Genomic DNA, 7,848 nt, shown 5'->3' with positions numbered 1-7,848 from the left:
GTATGGAGCAGCAAGTGGTGTGGTTCCCATTAACAATTATATTAAAAGCTCTACATATTATCCTCTCAAGTGATATGATTTTTAAGTTACCATCACCTTCAAAATCAAATATATAATATCCAATTTAATTAACATCTAATTCATGGTTGAAAATTTGATAATATGTTGCACTAATACTAAACAGAACAGTAATATATTTTTCATGATTTGTGAATATATGAAAGTGTGTGTATTAATTATACTACACATTATTTCTAACAAAAATCTATACAAGAAGAAATTATTACTAGAGTACAAGATTAATTATTTTTCTTTCAATTCTACATGTTAAAAGAAAATTATTGGCACTGGTTTTTACTAATTTATCATTTTTCTATGAATTACTATGTAATTCTTAAGCCTACAAGCAATTCAACTTTGATATTTAAATTAGGTCATCAAACATTCAAAAACTGAAGTCGACCCTTAAAGCAAAGTTACAGATCCTTGTCTAAAGTTTCTAACAAAATTTAGTTTACTATTTTATGAATTTTCTTTGAAGAGATATGGCATTTCTAAGTTGACAGCCAAAATTACATAAGTAAGTCCTTGGGCACTATTCCTCTGAGTCTATGGCTTTACACTTAACCCTCTGGATTTCTTTTCCTTCTAACCCGAGGTCCCTGGCCGTGAATCCGAGCAGAGCAGGGCGGTGACGGCCGTGTTCCGGCGACGGTGATCACCGGCGATGAGGTCTAAGGGGTGGGAAAGGGACAGTAGCTCACAAGGGTCCTTATGCGCCACGTGTCGAGGGTTGGAACGGCCGGGAAGAGGGATCCCGACGAGGACCCGAGGCGGCGGCGGAGGGTTCAACGGCGACGAGGGTGCTCCGGCGATGAACGTCGGCCAACAACCTGCGCACTAGAACCAGTGAGTCGTGGTGAACGTGCACGTGTCATCAATTGGATGAATTCGTGCTGGATCGAGGGAGTTCGACGGAGACCGATGCGGCGGCGGCGAGGGAGATCGCCGGCGAGCGTCGGGAAGGCGCTGTAGTGCACCAGAGGGTCAATGGATGGGTCGGGCAGCTTCAGGGGGATGATGTGGTTCTGTTAAGGGTGATGTGGTGGCTCGGGAGTACCTGCAACGGGCTGCCCACGGTGGAGGCCGACGGCGACGGCGGCGGCGCTCGTCGAGGACCGGGTTCCAGTGGAAATTGGGGAGGATCAGGGGGTCGTCGAGCACGAGTAGGTCACGGGGAAGCTGGTGCGAGAGTTGGCTGGGGTGGAGGAGGTCCGGTGTGAGCTGTCCACAGGCGGGTGGTGCACGGCCGGAGAGGAACGGGACGACGGCGGCGGAATGTAGCTCGGTTTCTGGAAATTGGACACGGGAAGTAACAGAACAGCACGTATGTGTTGATGTGGTGCTGCTGCGCGCGAGAGGGAGGAAGTTAAGGCATTGTAGCGAGCTGTCCACGACGGTGAGGAGGTGGCGGCCGGAGGAGGTTCGGGGATGGCGTGGCGTGCGCGCGTGCGGCCAGGAAAGGAGAGGGAAGCGGTCGGAACGGAGGGAAAAGGACGCGTGGAGGTGTGCTGCAGCTGGAGGTGGCGCTCGGGGCGCGGGATCGACGGCGAGCGGCAGTGGCAGGAGCGGCGCAGAGAGGGAAGCGGCGCTTGCCAGAGGAAGACGAAGCAGGGGGTGTCAGGAGGACTAATTCGTAAATTCCAAAGAGTTCAGGGACCCCACTGTAATCTAAAATTTTCCTACTGCTACAAAGGTCAAATGGAAAAGTGCTCAACATGAAAGTTGTAGAGAATTTCAAACTCTATAAGATGGCTTTAAGGTTCGAGTTCAAAATCTCAAAGAATATAGTTTTATTTTAAATTTTAGAGCGTCATTCAATTTATAAACTTTGTCTTGTAATTCAAACCAATTGCTTTAATGCTTAGGGTCTTTTTGCGAGTTTTCCTGCAGTAATCATGACTAGTTCATTTTGCACTTTAGTCCTTAGGTAAAACTAAGTTTTACTTTTATCTTTTTACCATTTCACATATAAGTCCTTATATGTTTGTATAATTACATAAAGGTCCTTAATTTCATATTAAGCCTATTTCCCTTAGTGTTTATTTATCCTTTGCTCTTTTCTTTTCTATAACCATCTGAAATTTGACACTTAGGATCATTTCCACATACTTGCACAGGAAAATTTATAAGACTTGAAATTTACAAATGTACCCTTATTGCCTTGTACACTCGTATACACTATATCCTGCTTACATATTCTACACCTAAACTTAGTATCTATTTGATTACTACCTGGATATCACAGCTCAAATCTAAAAGCTAATGAAAAATATAAACCCCGAGAAATGGTTAAACCCCGGATGCTGCTCTTACATTGTAATGGATAATGCAATATATGTATCCATCCTGATCAACACCCATATTATTAAGATTTAGCATACCATTCTACCAGCTGTTGACAGTTCTGCACTCCAAGAACACATCATCATCATCGGAACAACTCTGGGAAGGACCACATGATGAACCTGGCGTAGACGTCATTCTCCAGGAACTCGATGTGCGCAGCTCTGCCGATCATGGTGTTCAGGTTCCGTCCCTGGGTGGACTGGTCAAAGTTCACATCGCAGCGCATGAACACCCTTGTTTCGGATGTGGGAGCACGGATCTGGTCCAAGCAGTTGTTGAGCATTTCAGTGAACACCTGCCCCCGTTTTGAGTTATCTGATGATGAGGCGTGGCAGAGATCGATTCTTGCTGAATGATACGGGACATATCCATCCTAGCAATTAGAGTGATAAGAGTTTCAAGTAAGTAAAGTGATAGAGATGGCCAACTTTAAGCTTGGGAAAAGATGAGAATGCTGGACATATGTGTGGTGCTACCTGCGGCGATGATACTAGAATGATGTTCTGAAAGTACTCCAGTGTCTTCAGCTGCCCAAATAATAAAAAGATGAATTCATGCGACAGGCAGTTGGACTATCAGGGAATAGTTCAAATTTAACTGCTGTAGGCTAATGCAAGATTTAATGTACCTTGCAGAGCTTGTAAAAGAATGTGTTCTGTGGGTCGTGGTCATCACTGAAGGTGAGCTGATGCATGCACTGCATTCCCTTGAGCCTTTTCATAAGCCAGAGGCCAGAATTGAACAAAGAATTTGAGCTGTACCAGTAACCTAAGTGAGGCCCCGATATTGACATGTATGTATATAGGTTCTTCAAAAAATGGCTGCAATTTGGGTTCTTTGAAATGGAACGATCGAACAGATCAGTCGTCACATACAGACCACCTATTCAGCAGGAAATCTTAGCTTCAAGGTCAATTTGAAAATACCTGTGAGGGCACTTCTAAGGATAATGTTGCCAATAGAGTGACCAACAAAACTAAGCTTCATCTCTTGGCAGCCTCCAATTTTGGAATACCTGTCCAGTTTCCTTTTGAGGAATGCCACTACTTCATTAGCAAGCCTACTACCCATTTCTTTAAAATCTCCTGAAGTTCTATCCTCATTTATCTGAGACAATAGGCACTCAGCTCCAGGATCAAGCAAAAGCCATTGGTTTCGAATAAGACGTAAATCCAAATGATGGCCCTGTTTATTTTAGAGGTCAGCAAATGTTTCAACTAAATATGTAGCAGATGTGAAAGGCTGAAACGACTATTACCAGTTCGGGCTAAGAAACTTACCTGAAATCCATGAACAAAAATGACAGCTCGTAATACGTAGCCACTCTTAAAACCACTAGTTTCTTCCTCCAAAGATAGTCCTCGTAGTAGAGGTGGTAGAAAAGTGCCAACTGGCTCTGAACTATCTGTTAAAAAGTCCTTGCTAGAACAATGTCCCGGAACAATCATGACATGTTTCTCTATCCGGACAACAGGGATACATGAAGGATCAGCATAAATATGCATATCTTGAATTGATCTTGTGTTAATCTGCAGTATGCTTTCTGTTAGTATCCTTTTTCTTAATAGTAGCATAAGCATTAAAGTTGAATGTTATTCCAGACATGGAGGAACACCAACCTTCATTTGTGCTATACTTTTCCTGTGCAGTTCAGCCTGTGACATCGAATTTTGTATAGGCTACAATACATGGAACCATCAAATATATAGCAACAAGAGAATACTATATGTCAATGCAGTTTCATATTAGAAAAATAAAAGTAATGGATTGTAAACATTCAAGAGTAGATAGTTACATCATGATGGACCTTCCGTGAACTGGAAATCCGAAGCAAATGGCCATGGCGAGGAGAATAGTCAGTCATGCTTCTCAAGTAGCGATGAGGAATCTCAATTTTTGAATGAATAATCCATATTGACCATTCTGCTTTCCGATCTAAATCCCAAATAGCATGCAAATAATCCAATATCTTGACTCTATGCGTCCTGCATTGGACGCACAGAAAGTTGGTGAAAGAGCCAAAAAATTAAGAACCCACAAGACTAAGAAACATCAGATCAATAAAAACACCTATCTTCTAAAATGAAATACAAGATAGAAGATAACTCACCTGTGAAATTTCAAAAACTCATTCCATATAAATGAGACTTGGTTGCTAACAATTTGAAATAATTCAAGCAATTCTTCCTCGGATAGAGTATACAGCATGACATCATCAGAAGTGTTTCCAACCATAACACCAGAACTCTGAAACAAGTAGTAATACAATGCGTTCAATCAATACAATATTCTATAAAAGGGTAAAATATTTTCAGGTAAAATCAAGAATACCTCAAGAAAATCACGTAAGATGCCAGTCAGCTGGGGAGTAGTGCACTTTGTGAGTGTACCTTTCCCATTGCAACTAGACAAACCTGACTTTGATGGATGGATTGTCTCATATTTACCAAGGGTTAAGTCCATGCCATCTAAATCCTCAAGAGTATTACCAATAGCATTACTCATCTTCTTCAATTCCTCAAGAAGTATTTCCCTAGAAATTAGTGAAGCCTTAACAATATCATATGACTTTGAGCCAAAACTTTGCTCCATCGGCTGCACGTTACATACCATCTTTTACTCATAAAATTTAATAAATGTTTAAAAAGATAAAAATGCAATCTATTCATGTCTATGACTAAATGCCTATTGGCTATTCGCACAGCATAAACATATGTAGTGCAGCCGATGCTTGATTAAATGTCTAAGTACTTTGTATGTTTGTCACAATTTCAACATCACACAAGCTTTTGTAAATTGTAATGGAAACAGTATCCAAAAAAAATCTAAAGAATCACAAAACCTGTGTACCTTCAATGATGATTTAGTTACACCGGCTTTGAGGTACACTATGTGTATTGTCAGATCCACGAGAGCAGAGTGTAAAGCATCAAAATGAACAGGGCAATATGAGTGTAAACCCAGGAGTACTTTATGTGGGATCCTAAATTCATGGACAGGGACCAATTCTGTGTCACTTGAATCTTGAACTTCAGTCCTATGATGCAAATAAAAGGGAACCAGCTTTATTTTTCATCAGAGTTGATGAATGTGGTCTGTAAGATGTTGGGTGCACATGAAATTTGCAAGAAACATTACAACAGCCAGCAAAATGTATCGGGATTAAAGTAACACAATAACATACACACCACCCGTTTCCCAGTGTTGGGATATATATAAGATCGAACTTCAGTATAATAGATGAAGTTGCTGGACCCTGGAATGGAGAAAGTGTACAGATCAGGCCAATGTAAACACCATTCATAAACAGAAGGAAAAATTACAATACTCGACCTCATCTTCACTGTTGGTATGTAGAAAGACACCATAACTGACAGATAAATATCTTGCCTAGAATATTTAACAAGAAATGGCTGTGTACAGAAGCTATTGTCATAATCATCTATTCTCCAAAAGCCAAATGAGCCCTTCGCACCAATATCAACAGCTGCACAATCCACCTAGCATGTCATTATCTATTAGCCAAAGATTTCGAAATTCAGACGTCACCTGGTTAGAAATGTAGCAAAATGCCATTTAATGATAAAGCAACAAATAATAGCAGGTTTAACCCTCTTGCGGTGGTTTATCCTACTCCTGGATTGTTCTATCTTTATACTATCGGATTAATGAGCACACACAAGGATAAACCACCGCAAGAGGGTTAAAACTATTTGTTGCTTTAACATTGTGTCATATTATCCAACAATTATGAGGTAGTAAAATACACAGTTTGCCACGATGACAGTCTTCCTTTAATTAGGTGATGTCCTAATACCTTCTAAGTAGTTTTAATTTTTCATTAATATTTTGATGACATAGTTACAGGTAAATATAATCCGAGATCCCTTGAACACTTCTGATCCTAAGTATATCAACATTTAGACAATGAGTCTGGCCTATATGCTGATTTTAATAATAAGAGAAATAATTTACTTCTATTTAACAATAGACAAACTTCTCATGCTTTCGATGCTGAGAATGGTGGGTATATGATTGAGTCAGAAACTGAAGTGCAACAGCACAGTATTTCCATCTAAACTATGTTTTGTTCCTTTTCAGATTATTGACGCAATGCATCATATTGATCACAATGAAGCAGCGATTTTTTTTTCCTTTTGTATCTCAAAACAATCAAGAAACTGCATGTCACCGCATTATAGGAACCAGTGCAAATGAAGTACAACACAAAATCGAAGCAGCGAAAATTACACTTGCGAAATGCTCATGAGAGTGTCAGCAAGCAATTTGACCATTCACTTTCCACCTTCTAATCATGCAATAAAAACAGTCCATAAAACAGAAATCAAGTACATCTTCCTTTTCTCCAAGCGAATAAGCAAAGGTAAATTCGGACCTTCGTATTGGGTGACCCTGGCCGGCGATATTGGTGCCCTATGATCGTCATCCTCCACAGGGCACTAATCTTCATGCGGTACCATCTGCAAGCAAACACTATGATTTCCCAGCTGAGAAACAAAATGCCAAATTGTTCTCCAAAATTAACAAAATAACCGCATATTATTATCTACATCAAGCAAAATCAAACGAATGCGTGTACCATTTAGAAACAAAATCAAAAGAAGGAAGCTCATGTTTTCTTGGAAAGAAAGGAGAGGGATGGGGAATTTGCAGAGATCCTCGTTACCTTGCTGGAACAAGTCCAGGTTGTGGAAGCGATCGATATAGATGGCCACCTCGTGTGCCGTCTCCATGACGATAGGCGCCCATAAGGGATCACCCCCGCGGCAGCGTTCCGCACCTGTCCCGACGCCGGCGACCGTCCAGCAATCCTCTCCCCAACACCCGTGAACCGTGGTGGGGCACCCTTACGACCTCGTCCTGGCCCTGTGTGTGGCCAGGTTGCATGTCGTTTTGGGAGAACCGATGGTTGTGCAAGAGAGACGTATTGCTGAGATCATCCGCATGCAAATAAAGTATGAAAAAACTATAAATCTCAAATCAGGTATCAAAATTAAATTTTAATTGCACCATTATATTTTTTTTAACAAGATCTTCAAAATAAGACTACACTTTAACAATATTTGGATGACATGCTTTGAAGAATACTTTTTATGAAGTAAGAACGAATATGGAATATTCGGAGTAAAATTGTTTCACCACCACAAAAATTGCTCCACAAACCAATATGGTTATATCATGGGCAAATAGTACAACAAGTAAGTATACATCGAACAATATACTAGACAACGTACAAATAAGTACACATCCTTAACAAATTAATCTATATCCTCAACAAACTATATTCAAATTAAAAAAATGAGTGCACATCATTGACCAATTTAGTCAGAAAGCAAATAAATATCTATAATAGCGAAAAAATAAAGCCTGATCACAGAAATTCCATATTCAGAGTAAAATTGTTTCCCCATATTCCAA

The 7,848-nt window shown here is 40.5% G+C and overlaps 1 pseudogene; it reads right to left on the bottom strand.

Annotated features, from left to right (window-relative positions):
* Positions 1-2,271: 2,271 nt before the first annotated feature.
* Positions 2,272-7,163, bottom strand: LOC112897760 (annotated as a pseudogene).
* Between the last annotated feature and the right edge of the window lie 685 nt (positions 7,164-7,848).

Source organism: Panicum hallii, chromosome 6 (genome assembly GCF_002211085.1).
Source record: "Panicum hallii strain FIL2 chromosome 6, PHallii_v3.1, whole genome shotgun sequence".
Taxonomy (NCBI): Eukaryota; Viridiplantae; Streptophyta; class Magnoliopsida; order Poales; family Poaceae; genus Panicum; species Panicum hallii.
This window is presented reverse-complemented; position numbering and strand designations above follow the sequence as displayed.